Raw genomic sequence first — 23948 nt, 5'->3', positions numbered from 1 at the left:
GGGACAAGAGAAGAGGGGGCTGTGGTCCCGGGGAGACGGAAGGAGGGGGGGCGGCACCGGAGAAAGGGGGCTGAGGTCCCAAGGAGACGCACGGGAAAGGGTACGAGAGAAGGGGGGCTGGGAGGGAAAGGAAAAGGCCGGAACTGGGGCTGGGGAGACTAGGGGAGGGAGCCGGGAGAAGGGGGTCTGGGAAGCGGGTGGAACTTGGGACTGGGGCCCGGAGAAGGGGCCCAGGGAGAGAAGGAGAAGGGGTTCTAGGGAAGGGAAAAAGGAGGAGGTCCGGGGGAGGGGGTTGGGGCGAGACGGGGCGCGGCGGGGGGGGGAATGAGTGGTCCGGAAGACGGGGGGCTGGGCTAAAAGGGGCCTGGGGCGGTGAGGCCCAGATGCGAGGAGGGTTGAGAAGGGCGGGGGCGCGAGCCCGGATCCCCGCCCCCTCCCCTCTCAGAACTGCCGCGCTTCCTGACAGTGAGCCCGGATTTTGTTACGTGATGTATATACGGAGAGGAAACAGAAACAATACACTGTTAACTCGAAAGCAAGGTTGTTGCACAATATAGATACTTTATCCGTTTTTGTAAAATGAAAAATAATAAGCCAATCATCTTTGGCGTTTGTGTATTTGTGTGAATGCAAAACAAAAGGTCTGGGAGAATGCACTCGGCTCCTGGTTACCTCTGCAGTCTGAAGTCTCGAGAGTCAAGGAGAATTCTCGCTTTTTATTTTCGAAATATCGGCAGTTAGAAAAACAATTTGCAAAAGCAAAAAGGAGAAATGTAGCTGGGACCTGGAATCCAAATCATCCGCCCCTGTCTCTGACATTTCAGGCCATACTCTGTGTGCCTTGGTTTGGAGTGGTTTATCTCATTTAATCCCGTTCCTCGGGCAGATGTTATTTTTCCAGTTCACAGGTGAGAAATGGAGACTCTGTGAGGTTAAGTAACTTGCCCAAGGGCACACAGCAAGCGCTGAGAGGAAGGTCGACCCACTTCAGCCTAACTAAGAAGGTTAGGGGTTACCACGGAGCACACTGCCCAGCACACGGTAGGCGCTATGTAAATATTGGCTAGTTTGTTGAAAGGAGGAATGGGTGGCTCTTCTAGGCTGGTAGGTAGAGACTCATGAAGAATCAGGAGGGGTTATTTTTTTTAATTACCCGACAAGAGAGAGCAGAAGATGAAAAGCTTGGGTCTTGAGTGCTCTGGGAAGACAGAGGAGGATCTATTAAAGGCCACAAACGGGGTAAAAATCAAGTCAACAAGTGCTCTGCTCCCCTGGCAGTTCTGGAAGGGGAGTGACGCCCTCTGGGGACAGGAGGGCTGCTAGGTTCCAGGGAGTTCACTGGCCGCAGATGCTTTCACTCCTGTAAAACCCAAGGATCAGACTGTATCCAAATCGCTTCCAGGGTTCAGGAAACACTTTTCTTTCTGAACTTCCCTGGGTGACGACAACTACAATGCTAGGTACCCTTTACTGAGCACATTTTCTGGGCCAGCCATGCTGTTAAGCAGTTTACAAGAGATACTTAATACTTGGGAGACAGTTATTATTGTTCCCACTTTCTGGATAAGGACACTGAGGTCAGAAGTGACGTGACCTTAGATAAGATCACAAATTTGGCTTCGGTGGTAGGGCAAGCGTTTGAATTCAGCAGTGCCCTTCTTTGAAGTTTGAGCCTTTCTTAGGGGAAAGCAAAGCTAAGATGCCCAAGGAGGTGTGGGGCCTGGCTGTGGACGGAGGCTGTCAGCCAGGGCTGGCGCCTGAGATTTTTCCAGGACTCTGAAGGTGCCTGTCAAAGCTTTCCCAGAACTAAGGACCCAGAGAGACCAGAGGGAGGAAGAAAGAAGGAGGGAGCAGAGCATGAGGACTGGATCAAGGCTCCTGGGGTCACTTAGCCCCAAGAGACTGCCTGCAATGTCAAGGGGGACATTCAAGGGGACATTTCTCATGTCATCAAAGTTACTATAAACAGCAACTGTCCAGAGTGGGACTACTGAGAGGAAGGAAGGATTGGACCAAGCAGTGCAAAGCTGGGAAGAGTTGGCATGAACCAACGAGCAACAGTTCCTTTCGTTTGTGTTATTGGTTTTTTTTACTTTTAAATCTCAGGAAACTTGGCAACTCTGCATATGGGTGGAGAAACCTCTTCAGACCCCCAAACTGAGCAGAAGGGGAATTTCATCCATCCCTAGAGACCTAATGCAGGTTTTATGTATTTATCATTTTATTCCTCCCAAAATGTGATCCCTGAGGGGCGCCTGGGTGGCTCAGTCGGGTAAGGGTCTGCCTTCAGCTCAGGTCACGATCCTGAAGTCCCAAGATTGCGCCCCACCCCGCGTTGGGCTACCTGCACAGCGGGGAGCCTGCTTCTCCCTCTGCCTCTTACCCCCGCTCATGCTCTCACAAGCTCGCTCTCAAATAAATAAATAAAATATTAAAAAAAAAAAAAAAAAGAACACCAAAATGTGATCCCTGAGTTTTGTTATATTGCAATTAGTATTTTTGCATAATACTTATAAATGTATTTCTTTAGCCATGATTTTCTTCGTTGAACCTCAGTATGGCTAGATATGGCTCTCCTTCGCGTTGATTTCTTGTGGAATATACAAAACCCTGCCATGGTCACGTTCTGGCCTGCTGTGGTGGTGGTCCTGGTGTTTTTGAACTCATCTGGAAAGCTGTCTGCTTTTATTCTCTCTCTCTCTTCTTTCTCTTCTCTGTGCTCTGGCTTCTTCTTCTCTAACCCCCACCACACTGTGACATTCCGTCGATGATAGTCCCCATCTTGCTGGTGGTTGTCATTTCTATACATATCTATGTGCCCCCACAGGACTAGGAGCTCATCCAAACACAGTCACTGAATTATTCCACTTGAATTCCCCAGCACCCAGCACTCAATCTGTGGCACACAGTAGGTGCTTAATGAGACGTTATTGACTGAAAGAAGAAAAAATGTAAGGCAGAGAGCATTTGAGACTCAGAGAAGGAATCTGACCTCTGCTTGGTGCGCTGTCCGGTCCTGGCCTCCCAGGGAAGCCAGAAAAGCTTCCATGAATCACTCCATTGCCTGGAGAATCTAAAGTTTTGCTGGGCTTCTTTCATCCCTTTGTCAGGGACAGTTCCATTTATTGAGCGCTTTCAGACGGGGAAACTAAAATGCAGACAGGCTTAGTGACAAGTTCACACAGGGAGCTGGTGGCAGAGCTGAAAGAGAGAAAGGCGGGGAGAAAGAACACACACCTGCTGGGGGCTTGTGGTGCCAACACCCACTTTCTGTATATCACAGCCTCTTCACCAGGATTTTGTGAGTTAAGGTCTATTATTATCCCCATTTTACAGATCAGTAAAATGAGGCTCCAGGACAGTCACCTGCCACTGCTTGGTTGCCAGATGCTTGTCATGTCACTGTGGTTAGCAGAGGCTTTTTGGTTATCCAGACTCCAGAGCCAGCCGTTAAAGTGCTGGCCCAGGCACAATGCCCAGGGGCAGCCCAGGGGTCTCTCATGTGGACCCTGCCTGGCTTCAAGGCAAGCTTCCCTCCAGCCACTCCGAGCCTGAGTATTGTCCACAAGGTGGGCATGCGTTACTGACCCTGGCTCCACAATACACAGAGGCCCAGCCAAGCTCACCCCAGCTCCCCTCCTCAGTGGGGCCCCGTCCCAGATAAACCCAGAAATAGGCACCGGGTCTGTGCCCTTGCCCCGGGCTGGCCCCCAGCACAGAGCCATGGCGAAGAGTGCAGGATTTGGAGTCAGACCGACCTGACTCAAGTTTTGTCTCTATCCTCATTTACTGTGTGTCTTTAGACAAGTGACTCTAACTCTCTGAGCCTCTGAAAACTGGGGGGAGGTTTGTCGTGAAAACGGACTGAGATTATGTGCACTGGCTGTCAGCAAACTCTGGCATCCAGCAAGCACTGAGTGTACGTCTGTTACTACTGCTTTTCCTTCCTATTCCCAGATACATCAGAGAACGATGTCCCTTGTCAGTCATCCATTGCTGTGTAACAAACAGCCCCCCAAAATCGAGTGGCTTAAAACAACTTGTTATTTCTCATCATTTGGTGGGTTTGGGGATGGTTCTTCTGCCCCACCTGGTGTTGATTGGTGTCAGTCATGCTCCCACACCATCCCTTCCTCCCTGAAGGGTCTCAGCCTCCAGGATTCTCCATGTGGTCTCTCTCCAGCAAAACAGTCTGGGCTTCCTTAAAGCGGGGCAGCTGGATTCCAAAAGAGTGAAAGCAGAAGCAGACAGGCCTCTTTGAGGTGTCACTTCTGCTGCATTCTGTCAGTCAGAGGGAGTCACAGGGCTAGCTCAGACCCCAGGGGGAGGGGAAATAGACCCCCTCTTGAGGGCAGGAGCAGTGGAGGTGTACAGAGAGCAAAAGGTTGCGTGGCGGACTATTTGTCAATAAACTTTCAGGTTCTCAGGACCTCTTGCTTTCCCCCACCCTGTGCCTTAGCCAAACCTCCACCCATCCCGTCTAATGAAGACACTCCATCCGACAGCACAAAACGTTTACTAAGCTCTATCATGGCCAGGCCAGTGGGAGCGCTGAGAAACAGCCGGATGAGAAATACGCGATCCCTACACTCAAGAGGCTCCCAAATTTAAGGGACATTAAAAACAAAGACAAGGGGGCGCCTGGGTGGCTCAGTTGGTTAAGCGACTGCCTTCGGCTCAGGTCATGATCCTGGAGTCCCGGGATCGAGTCCCACGTCGGGCTCCCTGCTCAGCAGGGAGTCTGCCTCTCTCTCTGACCCTCCCCCCTCTCATGCTCTCTATCTCATTCTCTCTCTCAAATAAATAAATAAAATCTTTAAAAAAAAAAATAAAAAAATAAAAAAAAACAAACAAAGACAAGGGGCGCCTGGGTGGCTCAGCTGGTTAAGCAACTGCCTTCGGCTCAGGTCATGATCCTGGGGTCCTGGGATCGAGCCCTGCATCGGGCTCCCCGCTCAGTGGGAAGCCTGCTTCTCCCTCTCCCACTCCCCCTGCTTGTGTTCCCTCTCTCGCTGTTTCTCTCTCTCTCTGTCAATTAAATAAATAAATAAAATCTTTAAAACAAAACAAAAACAACAAAAACTGCAATAAGAAAAAACTGATCTCTCCGGCTCTCACACCTGCCAGGCACGGGCCTGAGGTGGGTCTGAATCATCAGGGCCTGGTCCTGGCCTGGTCTGGGGCTTCCTCATGCCCGAGTACTGCAGGACACTGGGTGACATGCCCACAGCTCGCCTGCCATACAATCCAGAAATGTGAGGCCTACAACTTGTGTAGTGACCACGTGCTCCAGGATTCCTAGAAGGGCCTGCTTTCACATTCACTGCACCTGTTCTCCGTAGTGCAATGTACTGATGAGAGAGAGCGTGAGTCCCTATTTCAGTCATCTTAACTGGCAGGGGAAAGGGGGATAATAGTCCAGGGAGAGGGAGAAATGGATTCCAGCTGGGGAGACTAAGGGCGCTTCTTGGTGCAGGTGCTTTTGATGCCAGGCTCTGAAGGAAGAGAGGAGTTTAATCAGGGGAGACTGGGCATGAACATTCCAGGTGGAGGGGCCAGCTTGAACAAAGGCCTGGAGATGGTAGTGTCTGGGCACTGGGAGGGGCCCACAGGCTGGCTGGTGGCCATTGGAAAAGTGGCCCCAACCCAGGGAATGTGCATTCCAGTAGGGAGGGGAACCTTGAGCTAAAAATACTACACTTGGGTCTGAGCACACAGCAGGGGGCCCTGCACAGACCTAGAAACTCACACCACAGTGGGCAGCATCTGAGTCTCAGCACCCAGCACACAGAGACTAAAAGCATCTCCTCCGGGGGCCTGGATGACAAGGAGAGTCCAGGGCAGAGAGCCCTGACCCCTTCTCTCCACATCACACCAGATTCTTACAAATCTGCCCACATGGGGCACCTGGGTGGCTCTGTCAGTTGAGCGTCTGCCTTCGGATCCGGTCAGGATCTTGGGGTCCTGGTATCAAGTGCCATGTCAGGCTCTCTGCTCAGCGGGGAGTCTGCTTCTCCCTCTCCCTCTGTGCTCTCTCTCTCTCAAATAAATAAATAAAATCTTAAAAAAAAAAAAAATCTGCCCATCTTTTCCCACCAAGGGGAGAGACAGGAGGAGGCAGAGAGGAAAAGAGCCAAGACTGGGGATAAAAGAAGACTGAGGGTAAGATTGAAAACTCAGCAACTTCAGCTGAGAAAAAGCAGCAAAAATTATTGAGGGGTGCAGTTCGAGAAGGCAAAGGAAAGAAAGGAAGAGCCAGCTCTCTCCAGAGGCTCCCGACCCGGAGCTCCAGGAAGCATCCATACCAACCACGGCAGCTGACAACGGGATGTAGAGGTGGTGTGATAAAGGGGGAATGAGAGAGGGTCATTGGCAGGGGGATTTAGTAATCACGTCTTGCCCTCTATGGCCACTACCTCAGAAATGTAGGAACTAGAGAAAGAATAGATTTCAAAATCTAACCTGATATCAAGAAAGAGAGAAGACAACCCTCAGAATGGGAGGAAATATTTGTAAACCAAATACCTGATAAGGGTCTAATCTCCAGAATGTTCAAAAACACTTGCAACTCAACAACAAAGAGAAACAAACCAATGGAAAAATGGGCAAAGGACTTGAATAAGACCTTTCTCCAAAGATACACAAATGGTCAACCAGCACATGAAAAGATGTTCAATATTATTAGCTATCTGGAAAATGCAGATCAAAACCACAACGAGATGCAACTACATACCCACCAGGATGGCTATAATCTAAAAGATGGACAGTGACAAGTGTCAGCAGGGACCGAGAGATATTGGAGCACTCCTACAGCGCTGGTGGGCATTTAAAACGGTGCGGCTACTGTAGAAAACAGTCTGGTGGGTCCTCATAAAGCTAAACATAGAATTATCCTATGACCCAGCAATTCCACTCGTAGGCATACCTAAAAGAATTGAAAAGAGATGTTCAAACACAATGTATACCTGAATTTTTACAGCAGCCCTGTTCACAATAGCCAAAAGGTAAACATAACCCAAATGTCCATCTCCTGAGGAGCAGATAAACAAAATGTGGTAGATCCAACCCGAAATACTATTTAGCCACTAAAAGGAAGGAATTACTGATCCACACTACAACATGAATGGATCTTGACAACATTATACTAAGAGAAAGAAGCCAGACACAAAGGCCACATATTGTATGATCCATTTATATGAAATTCCCCGGAATAGGCAAATCCACAGAGACGAAAAGCAGATTAGTGTTTGCCCAGGGCTGGGCGGGAGGGGAGTGACTGCTTAATAGGCACGGGGTTTTCTTCTGGGAGGATGAAACAGATCTGGAAACAAACAGAGGTGATGGTTGTACAACACTGTGAAGGTACTAAATGCCCCTGAATTGCATACTTTAAAAGTAATTAAAATGGTAAATTTTACGTTATGTGTTTTTTATCACAACAAACAATGATCTGATTTGAAACTGCACTTTTGCAGGGATCTTGGTCAGTTGTTACCATCATTTTTGTTCACACATGTTATCATTTAGATTTCCAGACTTGCAGGTGATACTTAAACATTAAGGATGATGAGCAATTTTCTGTCCATTTCTTTCTTTTTTTTTTTTTTAAAGATTTTCTTTATTTGAGAGAGAGAAAGTGTGAGAGAGAGCATGAGAGGGGAGAGGGTCAGAGGGAGAAGCAGATTCCCCGCTGAACAGGGAACCCGATGCGGGACTTGATCCCGGGACTCCGGGATCATGACCTGAGCTGAAGGCAGTCGCTTAACCAACTGAGCCACCGAGGCACCCCTTTTCTGTCCATCTCTAAAAGGCTCACTCATCTTTTTTTTTTTTTAAAGATTTTATTTATTTATTTTAGAGAGAGAATGAGAGAGAGAGAGCACATGAGAGGGGGGGGGTCAGAGGGAGAAGCAGACCCCCTGCTGAGCAAGGAGCCCGATATGGGACTCAATCCCGGGACTCCAGGATCATGACCTGAGCCGAAGGCAGTCGCCCAACCAACCGAGCCACCCAGGCGCCCAAGGCTCACTCATCTTTAAAGATTTTTTTTTTTAATTTATTTATTTGGCAGAGATAGCACAAGTAGGCAGAGTGGCAGGCAGAGGGAAAGGGAGAAGCAGGCTCTCCGCTGAGCAGGGAGCCCTATGCGGGGCTCGATCCCAGGACCCTGGGATCATGACCTGAGCCAAAGGCAGCCGCTTAACTGACTGAGCCACCCAGGCACCCCAAGGCTCACTCATCTTTAAAGCCAGGGACTCTTCCCAGGGAGCCTCCTGGGTCAGCTTTGGCGCCAGCAAGGCTGGCAAGTTGCAGGACGGTCCCGTGGATGGCAGGTCCTAGAAATGAACAGGAGCTCCTGGGAAGGAATTCACCCTAAGGGAAGGACGAGCCCATTTTGAAAACCAGAGGCTTAGGATTTGAAGGGAGGTGGCTTTGGACTCCTGGGTGGCAGTTCAGACAAGCTATCATATTGGCTCGATGTAAGGCTCAGATGACAGTATTCATGAAACGCTCTGAACAGTTTATAGCACATAGTAAACACTCTAAGTCAGTGCTTCTAAACCTTCTTGGTATTAGGATTCCTTTTCAATCTTAACACAACCCTAAAGAGATTTTGTTTATGGGGGTTATAACCGTCTCTATTTACCGTATTAGAACTTAAAACTGAGAAACATTTTAAATATTTATTATTTGATTTAAAATAACAATAAGCCCCTTACATATTAACATCAATACTATGGTTTTAGGAAACTAATTCAATTTTGCAAAACATCTTTTTTTTTTTCTTACCAAGGAAACTGGCATTTAAAAAATTTTTTTCAGGGCGCCTGGGTGGCTCAGTTGGTTAAGCGACTGCCTTCAGCTCAGGTCATGATCCTGGAGTCCCGGGATCGAGTTCTGCATCGGGCTCCCTGCTCAGCGGGGGGTCTGCTTCTCCCTCTGACCCTCTTCCCTCTTGTGCTGTCTCTCATTCTCTCTCTCAAATAAATAAATAAAATCTTAAAAAAAAATTTTTTTTCATAAATCTGTTTACTGTCTGGCTTAATGGAAAACAGCTGGATTCTCATGGCTGCTTCTGAATTCAATCTATTGTGATATGTTGTCTTAGTTGAAGTATATGAAGAATATGGAGCCTGACATAGGGATGCTGCTGGAGAAGAGAGGGCTATTTCAATAGCCTTTTCAGATCACTGTGGATATTATTTTTTGACAGTGCACCAAAACTTGCCAAGTTTTCGTTTCTTAGTGGCAATTTGAAGCTGAAACCATAACCACAAACTTCCCTCACTGTGTGATCTCGAAATCCATTGGTCTACCTTTCCCTTTCACCCGGATCCTTTACTCATTCTGTAACATTATGAATTGGTCCTTCGGAGAATATTGATTCACTGACTCATGCAGATCTCCCAATGCTGACAAATGTAATTTTACTTCAAAATCACATTGGTTAATATCACTGCCAAAGCTAGAAGAAACTAACTAGGAAACTGTCAGGCTCACAGGGGCTCACCCAAGTTTTCCAAAAGTCTAACTTTTGCTTAAGATTTCCAGCTGTATCATCGGCAACAAATCCTGGCAGTTGCTTTCCTCGAAGTGACAGGCTCCCTTTATTCACTTTCAAAAAAAAAAAAAATCTGTTTTGCCTGAATAACCATGGTCGGTCAGATAAAAATGGTGGTCCCTGCAAAAAGCAGCTACTTCAACTGGCAGCTCAAATCCTCCAAGTGCTTTTCTTGGAGACAATCACTGTACTCTGGTATGTGGCAGGAAAGTGCCCTTTGTGTACTTCCCATCTCGTCGGACAAAATACTCTAAAGGTATGCCCTCTAGGGCTGAGATTTAATAAAATGATTTTTACTGCTTCATCAAGGACACTCTAGAATAGAGGCGGTTTCTATTTTTTTCTGCAAGAACATGGCAATTGAAGAAGGCAATGACTACTAGAACAGCTGGGAGCAACTGCCTTGACACAGCCTAAGGTGCTGGCTGTTTCACCGACCTCTGTTTTTGCACCATCAATCCACACAGGGAAAAAGGCAAAACTATGAAAATAGTTTTGAACCATGCAGCTGCCTGAGAAGGTCTCAGTGACCCCCAGGAGTCTGCAGACCGCGCTTTGAAAACTACCCGTTTCAGCTTGTTTCCTTCATGGTAATTTAAAAGCAGAACAGATAAACCCACCCAGAAGAAGCCGGCTCACTTTGAGTTATTTATGGAGCACATGACTCAGGAGCTCAATAAACATTTTTTTGAATCTTGAATAATGACTTCCTCCTACCGTGCCAAGCAATGTGCTAAACGTTTGACCTGCATTGTCTTATTGAATCTAATGTCCCCATTCTACAGACCAGAAAAGCAAGTCTCAGAGAAGATAAGAGCTCAGACAGCTAGTGATGACCAGATCTAGGAGTCAAACCTAGTTTTGTCTCATTTCAAAGCTTCTAATTTTTTTTTTTAAGAGAGAGAGAGAGAGAGCACAGGGGGAGGGGCAGAGGGAGAGAGAGAGAGAGAGAATCTCAAACAGGCTCCACGTCCAGCACGGGGCTTGATCTCAAGGCCCTGAGACCATGACCTGAGCCAAAATCAAGAGTCAGATGCTTAACCGACTGAGCCACCCAGGCGCCCCTCAACGTTTCTACTCTTAACCACTGTGTCATACTGAATCTGATTGGCAGCAAAATCTTTGGTCATAAGTTAGATCAAGGGGGAAAAAAAAGAGGGGTGCCTGGGTGGCTCAGTCGTTGAGCATCTGCCTTCGGCTCAGGTCATGATCCCGGGGTCCTGGGATGGAGCCCCGCATCAGGCTCCCTGCTCAGCAGGAAGCCTGCTTCTCCCTCTCCCACTCCCCCTGCTTGTGTTCCCTCTCTCGCTCTGTCTCTCTCTGTCAAATAAATAAATAAATAATCTTTTAAAAAGAAAAAAGGAAAATAAAGGAAAGTTTAAGGAAATTTTGTACAGAAGTTTGAATAACTAGGCTGCCTCGATGAATCTATTGTTTGCTTCCCAGCCAACACACTGAATGAGGACACACTCTGTCCCGTTGGCCTGGGCCGGCGGGCTTAGTGGTTGATTAATTGCAAGGCTGTTCTAAAGAAGGTGTATTAAGAATTATGGGCGGTGATCACAGCGAGTCCTTTCTCACAAGGGCTGGGTGTACACGTTTTCATCATCCCAGCGGGGCACCTGACACAAACAATAGCTGGGGGCGGGGGGACATGCTAGTGGGGCCCAGGTGTGGAAACTAAAATGCAACAAGAATAATGAGTCGGTTGGGCTTCCCTGGGCTGTGTCCTCACAGGTCAGGGTCCACACTTGCAGAAGTTCTTCCAGGGTGACAAGCAGTGGCTTTTCCCAGGTGTTCATCCCCTGTCCCGCCCCTGAGAGGCTGAGCTGAATCACTCCTTGCTATTCCTATCCCTTTCAGGGGAGGCATTAACCAGTGAAAGACCAGCTGCCAGTCTTGTCAGGGGCTCATGAATGCCTTTGGCCATGTGCCTTGGCATTCCAGAATGTACTCTGGCCCCACTGACCTCTCCAGCCTTCTGTCTGCCTCCTCACTTTCCGGAGTCATAGCTTTCCCATCCCTCCAGACTTGGTACCTGTTCTCTCTGCTTAGAATAAACTACCCCCCCTTGCCCACACAACTTCCTTTGCCTTCGTGAATCCTACTCAACCCTCGGGCCTCAGCTTGGACGTCACTTCCTTTAAGAGCCCTTCCCCATGGGTGCTCACCTCCAAACCGCCAGAGCACCAGTCTTCTTACCTCTCCCACTTGGTCAGCACCAGCACCAGGGATGCCATGGCTTACAAGACAGAGAGAACATTCATGAAGCTCATGGACCAGTGTTTTATATCGATAATGTTGTTGGCTTGTCTTACTTGCCCATTAGACTGTAAGATCCCCCTGGACTGAGATGGTGTTTGCGTGTTTGGAGTTGTATCTCTGAGTCTCATACAGTGCCTGGCACAGAGTAGGAGTTCAATAGATAGTTGCTAAATCAATGAGTGAATGGATGAACACAGGAATCCATAAAAAAAGGAGAAGAGAGGGGGCACCTGGCTGGCGCAGTCGGTTAAGCATGCAACTCTTGGTCTCCTGGGTCCTCTTTGTCTGGTCCAGGTCCTGAGTTCAAGCCCCATGCTGGGCGTAGAGTTTACTTAAAAAATAAGTAAATAAAATTTTAAAAAAGAAACAGAGGTGGTATGAGAATTCAGTGATGTAGAAAACGACTTTTGCACCTACCTATAGATATTTACCATTCTTGTCATTCCACAGGTATTGCTGGAAGAACTGAGCTCTGTGAATGTGAGGCACAGGGCTGGGGGGAGAGTCCAGAAAAGATACAGAGCCCAGAGAAGGGCTTACAATCTTGTTGAGCAGCAGTGTGCACACATGTAAAATGCCCTCACAAAACAACACACCCTCAACAAGTACAATTAATCTTGTGGCAACTAAGAGTGCTGAGGAATAAAAAGAAAGTAAAATAATAATAGTACAGTAATAATAGAAATGACTATGTAGGGGCGCCTGGGTGACTCAGTCAGTTAAGCGTCCAACTCTTGATGTTGGCTCAGGTCATGATCTCAGGGTGGTGAGATCGAGCCCTGCATTAGGCTCCGTGCTCAGTAGGAAGTCTGCTTGAGATTCTCCCTCTCCCTCTGCTCCGCCCCCTGCTCACTCTCTCTCTCTCTCTCTCTCAAATAAACAAATAAATCTTTTAAAAAGGAAAAAAAAAAAAAAAGAAATGACTATGTATGAGGCTGACTACCGACTGTGATAAGGAACCCCAGCATTTCAGTGGTACACCACAATAAAAGTTTATTTTTGAGTTCTCTCCCAAGTGTTTTCCTGGTTGAGCTCCTCTGTTCCAAGAGGTGTTGCAGGGATTCAGGAACCTTCCTTGTTCTGATTCCACTATCACTCCCAGCTGTGCAGACAAGGAAATGGAGAGGACAGCAGGCCTGGGAGCATGCCCATCACTTCTGCCCACATTCCATTGGCCAGAACTCAGCCTTGTCGCCCCACCTGATAGCATGGGAGGCTGGGAATTGTAGTCTAGTGGTTGCCCTGGAGGAGAAGGAGATGGGGAACGCGGAGCACAGATCAGACTCTGCTACAGGTCTCATTTACTGAATGAGCATCTAATAAATGTCAGGTACTGTGCTGAATAAGTTACATGCATGTTGTCATTTTATACTTACCTCATCCCTCATTTACAGAGAAGGAAACTGAGGCTTGGAAAGGTTTTTTTTTTTTTTAAGATTTTATTTATTTAGGGGGTTCCTGGATGGCTCAGTCGGTAAAGCATCTGCCTTTGGCTCAGGTCATGATCCCAGAGTCCTGGGATTGAGCTCCGAGTTGGGCTCCCTGCTCAGTGGGGAGTCTGCTTCTCTCTCTGCGCCCTCCCCATGCTCTTTCTCTCAAATATTCATTTATTTATTTGAGAGAGAGAGAGTGCAAGAGAGTGCATGAGCCGGGGGAAGGAGCAGAGGGAGTGCAAAAAGCAGACTCTCCGCTGAGCCAGGGGCCCAACTCGGGACTCGATCCCATGACCCTGGGATAAGGACCTGAACCCAAGTTAGATGCTTAACCGACTGAGCCACGTAGGTGTCCTTGAGGCTTAGAAAGGTTTAGTAAATTTTTTTTTTTTTTAAAGATTTTATTTATTTATTTGACAGAGAGAGACACAGCCAGAGAGGGAACACCAGCAGGGGAAACACCAGCAGGGGAAGTGGGAGAGGGAGAAGCAGGCTTCCTGCTGAGCAGGGAGCCCAATGCAGGGCTTGATCCCAGGACCCTGGGATCATGACCTGAGCTGAAGGCAGACGCTTAAGGACTGAGCCAGCCAGGCGCCTGAAGTTTTAGTAAATTTTATGAGGTGAAAGGCTTATGCTTGCTGAATCAATGTGGAACCTAATCTTTTCAACCCAAAGCCTGTAATCGAAAAGAATTAAGGACAGATGACACTAGTGAGCCCCCACCTGCTCTGAGACTACACCCACCCACTCAACATCATTGTCATTGATTAAGGGCTGACTTTAGATTAGGCATTGTTCTAAGCACTTTCATATTAACTCATTAGATCCTCACAAAAAAACTCTATGAGATACTGCTAATACCCTCATTTTAAAGATAAGGAAGTTGCACAGAGAGTTTGTGACTTAGCTGAAATCACTCAGCAAGGACATGGCAGACACAGGGCTCCAACCCAGGTGGTCTGTCTCCAGTGTCTAAGTACACATTTGCCCCTTTCCTACCTCTTTACAGACAACAAAAGAAATTGTTCTAGGGCAGAGTCTCTGAAGTGAGGTGCCAGTACCCTGGGGAGGATTCAAGCTGGTCCACCGGGGTGCAAGGGGAATAAATATAATCCTGCTATTTATGTTTATCTTTATTCTTTAAAAAAAATCATAGAGCTATTAAACTTCACTAATATGTGTTATACAGATTGACCCTGGCGCCTTCACTCGGCGGAGGATCGATCTGTATAATACATAATTAGTAAAATTTAATACGCTGTATTTTTTTTTTTTTAGAATAAACAAATAGAAGTGTCACGTGGAGGGAGTGCTTGGATAAGTGGATCAGTGTGGCAGGTTTTAATTAAATTAGCTCCCCCCGGGGCCTGGGTGGCTCCGTCGTTAAGCGTGCGACTCCTGATTTAGGCTCAGGTCATGCATGATCTCAGGGTCCTGAGATCCAGCCCCCCGGGGGAGGGGGGAGCCTGCTTCGGATTCTCTCTCTCTCTGCTCCTCCCCACTCTCTAAAAAATAAAATTAAATAAACTAGCTCTTTCAGTGTGCACAGGCAGTTTTAAAAGATTCACGCAAAGAATGGATAATGACGAGATCCCCACCTTAGGTACCACCCGAGCCTTATTGCCCCAGGCTCCCTCACGCAGGCGCACCACCTCTGCTTCGCAGAGCGGAAGGCGGGGCCTTGTGGCCACATCCCTTTTCTTTCCCCCGCCTTCGGAGGCGTTATTGGCTGCTTCACTTTGCGATTGGGCGAGCCCCTGTTGTCGGAGGGACGCGATTGGACAGAGTCACCGCCTCTCGTCCGGTGGCCAGCCTCTATTGGCCGAAGTGCTGCGGGGGGTGGGGTTTGCCAAGCTACCTCTAGGAGGCTGAGAGCCAAGGGGTTGGCAAGCGCCAGGTGGCGCTTCCGGGAGCTTGCCGGAGGGCGGCGCGGGGCGAGCCTCGGGCCCTGGCGGTCTGGGGGCAGGTCGCTCGGCGAGGCCTGAGGGGCTGGGAGGCCCGGGGCCGCAGACGAGGCGGGATGTGGCAGCTGGCCCGCGAAGGACCGGCCGAGATGCCGGCGGGACCTCTGGTGGAGGAGATGGCGATGACGCAAGGTGTCGTGGTGGACACAGGACACCCAACAGGGTCCCCAGGCCTGCCACCGGGCTTGGGAAGACATGTACGGGTCCGGAAGCCAGGATCGGAGGCTTCTGCCCCAGCAGATGCACACGACCCGTCAGGAGCAGTTGCAGGAAATTGAATCTGACCGAACAGGTGGAGTGTCTGCGGCAGAAAGACCCACACGCATAGGTTCGTGAGCAAGGGAACTGGAAGAAACACATCAAAAACCTGATTGCGGACAGCGAGCCTCTCAGCCTACAAAATTCCTCAGCGGGGAATTGAAGACATTGGGCCAAAGGAGAAGGATCCAGGAGAAACCTGACGAGCAGAAATCTGCGCACAGCTTCTTCTGTCAGAAGCTCTGTGACCCGCAGGGGCCCCAGACATAATTCTTCTAGAAGAAGAAAGAACATCTGTGGGAATGAGCTTATCTGCAAAGATTGTCCCGAAGTTGAAGAAGTTACGTGAAAGACTCGCAAGAAATCCATCACTGCAAAAAGCCAAATGTTTTTCTGCATCAAGATTTTTATCTGTGAGATGCCTGAGGCCCAGGAGAGACTGGACTGGCTTTCTGAAAGGTTTTCTGCAGGCCTCCTGGAAGTGCTCCGTGACTCACAGTGTGCTTGCTGCGTGATTAAGACAGGCACTGGCAAGAATGGCAACAGCAACAGCCAGAAAATTGGGCAAGTTCCGTGTTAGCAGAGATAATACCACAAGAAAAGATGATGGTAGACCCTACGTGTGATGCCGCTTGATTATATTTCATACGCTGAAGCTTGCTTTTCTGTCTAGTGAAAATCCCTGCAAGACTACCCTCTGCTTGTTGAACAAGGGTAACAGAGCTGATGATACTAAGAGGTGAAGTCCCCTAAGTCAGTCACCCCATGGAAACAATGAGGTTTATGCATATAAAAGGGTGCCCTGGAAGGCGACCTGAACTGCAGTCTGCCTTAGAGTCCCCTTGAAAATACTCCCGAATCAGGTCATTAAGAGCATTCCAGATCATTAACATTTATCTAGGGTGGTAAAAACACACAAGATTATTCTGTCCGAATAGGATTACTCAAAAATGACCCGGGATTTTTACTTAGGTCAAGCTGCTAAATAAAAAGTTCACTGTGTTCTTCAGAACCAGCAGGGGGCATGCGTGCTGAAATATTAATAATCATAACTAGTACTAACTACGCAAGTAGCTAATCCTCTCAGTATGCATCCAGGAACTTTGCAAGTGCTTTACGTGCATTAGTTTGTTAAATCCTTGAAATAATCCTATGAAGCAGATACTATTATCACTCCCACTTCAGAAAGGAGGGAATGGAGCTAGTCTGTTGAGCTATTAGCTAGTAAATGACATAGCTAGGGTTTGAACTTAAGCAACTGACAATGGGTCCTCTACTTTCAGTCATTAGGTTACACCGACCACCTCGCCATTCCCCAAGATGGCACACAGGGACGTGCCCTGGCAAGGAATGATGGTCTCTATACCATAGCACGTTTTGTGTAGTCTCAATAGAAGTTAAAATATCAGTATTTGCCTTCTCAAAATGGATCCAGTAAGAAGATTATCGACAGTAATGAATGAGAAATATTATAAAATGTTAGGGTTTTTAATCCCACAAGCTCTATCCATCCTGACAGTTAATTGGTAATAAGTTACAACACGGTTTGTGAATCTGACAGGCCGTTTCAAAACAACGTCTTAAGAATAATACTATTTCTTCCCCATCAATTAGCTTTACAGATCACCAAAAGAGCCCTTTAAATTCCAAAGTTCTTTTGTTCTGTTTTGTTTTTAGGGTAGGCTCCACAAGATCAAGACCTGAGCAGAGATCAAGAGGCAGACGCTTCACCAACCCTCAACAAATGAGCTACCCAGGTGCCCCAACATTTTTGTGTGTTTTATTTTTTATTTTTTTTAAAGATTTTATTTATTTATTTGACAGAGAGAGAGATAGCGAGAGCAGGAACAGAAGCAGGGGGAGTGGGAGAGCGAGAAGCAGGCTTCCTGCTGAGCAGGGAGCCCGATGTGGGACTCGATCCCAGGACCCTGGGATCATGACCTGAGCCGAAGGCAGACGCTTAACGACTGAGCCACCCAGGCGCCCCATTTTTGTGTGTTTTAAAAAGCAATCTTATTTTTTTTAAATGTCTTTAAATAGAGAATCTTGGACATAGTTAACCTTTTCCTAATCGCTTAGCACTATTAATATTTATCATCGTCCCGTGCTTTAATAGAATTCTGTCTTATTTTTTGGATTACTATTACTTTCCTATCAGGCCACCAGACCTGTGGCCATAGTCTGTCTCAAATAATGGTTTTCTACACCCCTACCATCTCCATCCTTATCCCCATCAGTGTGGCTGATAAAATGCTTTGGACTAGGAAACAAAGTTAGTTCATTATGAATTGTATTTTTATTTATTTTTTATTTTTTAAAGGTTTTATTTGTTTATTAGAGAGAGCATGAGCAGGGTGAGGGGCAGAGGGGGAAGCAGACTCCCCACTGAGCAGGGAGCCGGATGAGGGGCTCGATCCCCGGACTCTGGGACGATGACCTGAGCCGAGGGCAGATGCTTCACTGACTGAGCACCTGGGGCACCTGGGTCTGCTTCTCCTTCTCCCTCTGCCTGATACTCTGCCTACTTGTGTTCTCTGTCAAATAAATAAATAAAATTTTTATAAATAAATAAGTAAATAAATAAAAAGATATTATAATTTAGCATAAGATCTTTGTGACAGTGATTTCTTGCCCCCAGAGATCTTTTTTTTCCCCTTTACTTCTGGTTTAAGAATATGATTTTTTCCTCCCCCACCCTCAATTCTCTCTCTGTCTCAAATAAATAAATAAATCTTAAAAAAAGAAAAAGAATATGATTTTTTTAAAAGATTTTATTTATTTATTTGACAGAGAGAGACAGCAAGAGAGGGAACACAAGCAGGGGGAGTGGGAGAGGGAGAAGCAGGCCTTCTGCGGAGCAGGGAGCTGGACAAGGGGCTCGATCCCAGGACCCTGGGACCATGACCTGAGCCAAATGCAGTTGCTTAACTACTGAGACACCCAGGTGCCCCCAAGAATATGATTTTTTTTTAAGAATGTATTTTTGGGGTGCCTGAGTGGCTCAGTTGGTTAAGTGTCCAACTCTTGATTTCGGCCCAGGTCATGATCTCAGGGTTGTGAGATTGAGCCCTCTGTCAGGCTCCGTGCTTGGTGTGGAGCCTGCTTAAGATTCTCTCTCTCCCTCTCCCCCTCTCCACCCTCTCTCTCTCTCAAAAAAAAAAAAAAAAAGATTTTATTTTTAAATCTCTATACCCAATATGGGGCTTGAACCCACAACCCCAAGATCAAGTCAGTCTCATGCTCTACTGACTAGCCAGGCAGGCGCCCCAAGAATATGATTTGGAGGTGGTTATTGCTGGAAGATTGACTAGCAGATAAGCGGTTTACACATGTACTTACCTACAAGTTACCAGGCAAGCATTCCTCACGATACCAGTTGGAGATTCCTTTTTACAAAAGGCCAAATTACTCTAGCTGTTAGGGGTTGGCAAAAAAAGGGCCCGATAGTAAATATTTTAGACTCGGAGGGTCATGTGGTCTCATTGCAGCTGCTTCACTCTGCTGTTACAGCGTGAAAACACAACAGACAATAAATAATCAACAAATGAGGGTAACCAGGCTCCAAAAGAACTTTACTTACAAAAATAGGCAGTGGGCCAGATTTAGACCAGAGGCTGTGGTTTTCCCGCTCCTGCTCTAGGATTTGATAATCTGAAGTCTTTTGCAATCAGAAGTTGGCAAAATACTTCACAGAGTGTGTAATGAATGCCTACAGATGGGTAAGGAACCAACTGCTGGGAAATCACATTAACACACCGCAGCAAGGAAGAAAATGCTCTGTCCCAGGTCAGAGGACAATAAGGACCCATCGGACCTGGGCTTGGGGAAAAGTCATTCTGAAATCCACTCACAGCGTAAAAAACTTTAGTAGAAAGTAAAGTTGAAGTTCAGTATTTGGGAAATACTGGTCCTTAATGTTGTCATAGAATATGCCAAAGCACAGGGGTTGAGTCCTAAAAGTTTCATTTCCTATGCAGGGGCCAGGGGGGAGTTCTTCCTTTTGTTTTAAAAAAAGAAAAACAGGATGCCTGGGTGGCTCAGTCGGTGAAGCATCTGCCTTCAGCTCAGGTTATGATCCCAGGGTCCTGGAATCCAGCTCTATGTTGGGTTCTCTGCTCAGCAGGAAGCCTGCTTCTCCCTCTCCCTCTGCCGCTCCCCCTACCTGTGCTCTCTCTCTCTCTCAAATAAATAAAATCTTTAAACAACAACAACAAACAACCTGCCATCCCAAGGACGTAGAGCCCCAGGACCTCTCACACACTGCAGCCAGGAATGCGAAATGGCACAACCACTTTGGAAATCAGTTTAGTAGTTTCTTAAAATGTTAACCCTACAGTTACCTATGGCCCAACTATCCTCCTCCTAGATAAACTCAAGCATATGTCCACAAAATACTCAGACACAAATGTTCATCGTAGCCATAACAGACAGAATAATGCCTCCCTAAAGAAGTCCCTGTCCTAACCCCTGGAACCTCTGATCGTTACCTTACATGGCTTTGCAGATACGATGATGAAGTTAAGGATCCTGACACAGGGAGATCATCCTGGGTCATCTGGGCAGGTCCATTATAATCACGAGTCCTCAGAAGAGGGAGGCGGGAGGGTCGGAGTCAGAGAGGTGTGACATTGGGAACACAGCTGGAGGGATGCTCTTTGAAGATGGAAGAAGGGCCTCGAGCCCAGGAATTGTCAATACACTCAACATTTCTGAATCTCAAAATAAGTAGGCTGAATGAAAGAGGTCAAAGAGTACATGACATGTGGGTCAATTGATATAAAATTCTAGAAAATGTGAACAGATCTACCGTGACAGATCAGGGGATGCCTGGGGTTGGGGGAGGGGGGAAGGAGGGTGACAAAGGGGCCCAAGGCAACTTGTGGAGGTGGAGGAGATATATTGATGTGATGATTTCATGGGTGCCTACATACGTCAAAACACATCAAACTGTGCGCTTTAAACAAGTAGTTTACTATCCATCAGTTTTACTTCAATAAAGCTGTAAAAGAAGAATGAAGCCATCTAGGAAAAAGCCAAGACTAGCTCAGGGTGACAGTGATGTTGAAAGTAGAGCTCCAGGAAAAAAATGTCAGAGCCGGCTCTTCTCCCAGTCCCAGGGCTCTAATTAATCCAGAAGTCTGAGATGTGGGTTTTCAGCCAGTCTCCCTCTTTTTTTTTTTTTTTTAAGGTGAGGGGAAGGGCAGAGGGAGAGAGAGAATCCCAAGCAGGCTCCACGCCCAGCACAGAGCCCGATTCGGGGCTTGATCTCCCAACCCTGAGATCATGACCTGAGCCGAAACCAAAAAACTCAGACTTAACAGACTGAGCCACCCAGGCGCCCCAGCCAGTCTCTTTTTTATTTTTTATTGACTTAAGATTTTATTTTTAAGTAATCTCTACACCTGCCGCGGGGCTTGAACTCATGACCCTGAGATCAAGAGTTACACGCTCCCCTGACTGAACCAGCCGGACGCCCCAGCCAGTCTCGGACCTGCGCCTGGGTGGAGATTGGCCTTGAGATGTCAGGTTATACGATATTCAGCCATCCCAAGTTGTAAAACATGTCACAATCAAATGTGCAGACAAACCTCTACAATTTTCCCAAGCTGTGAACATTTAAAGCTGTGTCATCTATTACTTCCCCCCAAATTTCTTTAAACTTCATGATAAATGTTTTGAAGCCTTTTTTTTTTTTTTTTTTGAGGTTTCTTAATAGCAAAAGCAGAAACATAAGTACCCTTGGGAATCTCTGTTCTTCCTGCTGTGGTAAAACTGTCTGTAGTAAGAACTGTAACAAAAATAAAAACAACTTGGCAAAGAACTAAAACATATTTCTTCTATTTCTTCTTCCTCTTCTTCTCCTTCTCCTTCTTTCTTTCTCCTTCTCCTTCTCCTCCTTCTCCTTCTCCTTCTCCTTCTTCTTCTTCTTCTTCTTCTTCTTCTTCTTCTTCTTCTTCTTCCCATTCTTCTCCTTCTCCTTCTCCTTCTTCTTCTTTCTTCTTCACCTTCTTCTTCTTCTCCTTCCCCTTCTTCTTCTTCCCCTTCTTCTTCTTCTTCTTCTTCTTTTCTTCTTCTTCTTCTTCTTTCTTCTTCCCCTTCTTCTTCTCCTTCTCCTTCTCCTTCTTCTTCTTCTCCTTCTTCTTTCTTCTTCCCCTTCTTCTTCTTCTTCCCCTTCTTCTCCTTCTCCTTCTTCTTCTTCTTCTTCTTCTTTCTTCTTCCCCTTCTTCTTCTTCTTCCCCTTCTTCTCCTTCTCCTTCTTCTTCTTCTTTCTTCTTCTCCTTCTTCTTCTTCTTCTTCTTTCTTCTTCCCCTTCTTCTTCTCCTTCTCCTTCTTCTTCTCCTTCTTCTTTCTTCTTCCCCTTCTTCTTCTTCTTCTCCTTCTTCTTCTTTCTTCTTCCCCTTCTTCTCCTTCTCCTTCTTCTTTCTTCTTCCCCTTCTTCTTCTTCTTCTTCTTCTTCTCCTTCTTTCTTCTTCCCCTTCTTCTCCTTCTTCTTCTTCTTTCTTCTTCCCCTTCTTCTTCTTCCTTCTCCTTCTCCTTCTTCTTCTTTAACATTTTCTTCATCAGCATGTATTATTGGAGGGCTAGGCGGAAAGGGTGGGTGACAGCACATTCCAGGACAAGAGGCAGCCCAGCATACACGTGGATAGGTAGGGGTGACAGGTGTCTCTGCTTTATGGCATCTGCCAGATTCCGCTCCACTAATGAAAGACCAAAGCACTACTTCTTAATTTTTGTGAGTCTCCAAAGCAAAGATGAACCGGAGAAGATACGGTCTCATCAATGAAGTGAGTCGTTTAATAAAAACAATGATTCATGGAAAAAACAAACCCAACTGTGGGAGAATAATTACTGACAGAGCAGCTGCTTTGGACTGGAGCAAACCAAGTATCCTGGGATGCAGTTATTGAGATAGCAAAATAAAAATCACTCAGTGTATCACTCCTGGGGAAGAAATGAAGCCAGAAGTACACAAAGTACAGTTTATTTTTTTAGTTAGTTATTTTTAAGTAGGCTCCATGCCCAGTGTGGAGCTCAATGCAGGGCTTGAACTCATGAACCCTGAGATCAACACCTGAGCTGAGATCAAGAGTCGGATGCTCAACGGACTGAGCCACCCAGGCGCCCCCTTATTTTTTTAAGTAAACTCTACCCCTGATGTGGGGCTTGAACTCACCACCCTGAGATTAACAGCTTCATGCTCTACTGACCGAGCCAGCCAGGTGCCCCCAAGTATAGTTTAAACAGTAGAGTTTAACAGTGTTTTTCAAAAAGGAAGGGAATGATCATAAAAATGTTTGCACTACAGAAAAGTTCATTGTTTATCTCAAGGCAAAGAATATACATGGACTACTCTAACTTAAACATGAATTTTGCATTTTTCTTTTATAAAAAGCTGCATATTTCAAACTTACTGGCCTTTTCAGAGATGACAAGTAGCTCTTGGTAATGTGCTCCCAACAGATCCGTCATAATAAACACACATACACACACACACACACACAATCTGCACTTTGTGGAGGAAAGGCCAATTTACCAGAGAATGGTACAAAAATTACTTTTTGACAAATTTTTGCCACAGAGAGGGCATTATGAAAAATGGACATTTGGAATATTTCTAGTATTACATGATTGGATCATACATAAGAGCTCTTACATCTGCAAACTTAAGTAACTTGGAAATAGAGTTTTCTAATCTGTTTAAAAATCTTCCAAATAGGGGCACCTGGGTGGCTCAGTTGGTTAAGTGTCTGCCTTCGGCTCGGGTCATGATCCCGGAGTCCTAGGATTAAGCCCTGCACCAGGCTTCCTGCTCAGCGGGGAGTCTGTTTCTCTCTCTGCCCCTCACCCTACTCTTTCTCACACTCTCCCTCTCTCTCAAATAAATAACTAAAATCTTTAAAAAAATAAAAATCTTCCAAACAAAGAATTTAAATGGATTTTTGATCTACTTGTTAATGACATAAAAATATGATCCCTTTTTAGTTTGTCAGGACAATTAGTAGACATTGTAGAAAATGAACTTTTCTCTTTTTTTTTAATGTTAAAGTTAGTTATTTTTTAAAAGATTTTATTTATTTATTTGACAGAGAGAGACACAGCGAGAGAGGGAACACAAGGAGGGGGAGTGGGAGAGGGAGAATAGGCTTCCTGCTGAGCAGGGAGCCCGATGTGGGGCTCCATCCCAGGACCCTGGGATCATGACCTGAGCCGAAGGCAGATGCTTAATGACTGAGCTGCCCAGGTGCCCCGAAAATGAATCATTCTTTAGTCAAAACCAGATATTTGGCTTTGATATCTGCTCATCTTACAGACTACCAGACATCAGTCTCTTGTGACAATAAAAGACCTCCTCCTAACAAATTCTTTTACACACTCACACACACTCACACTCACTCACACACACACCCCAGACTGGAGCCTCACGGAAGCCTCTAGATCCAGCTTTTAATTTATAGGAAAAGTAGA

The 23948-nt window shown here is 46.5% G+C and overlaps 1 long non-coding RNA gene across 1 annotated transcript; it reads left to right on the top strand.

Annotated features, from left to right (window-relative positions):
• Window positions 1-15163: 15163 nt before the first annotated feature.
• Window positions 15164-17770, top strand: LOC145717155 (uncharacterized). Its single transcript, XR_014140208.1, has 2 exons — window positions 15164-16221; window positions 17160-17770. It is a non-coding gene; the product is annotated as an uncharacterized LOC145717155 (long non-coding RNA).
• Window positions 17771-23948: the final 6178 nt, after the last annotated feature.

This window comes from Leptonychotes weddellii, chromosome 14 (assembly GCF_054177405.1).
Source record: "Leptonychotes weddellii isolate Sample4059 chromosome 14, ASM5417740v2, whole genome shotgun sequence".
In the NCBI taxonomy this organism is placed as follows: domain Eukaryota; kingdom Metazoa; phylum Chordata; class Mammalia; order Carnivora; family Phocidae; genus Leptonychotes; species Leptonychotes weddellii.
The sequence above is the reverse complement of the archived record's forward strand: the minus strand, read 5'-3'. Positions and strand labels throughout refer to the sequence as shown.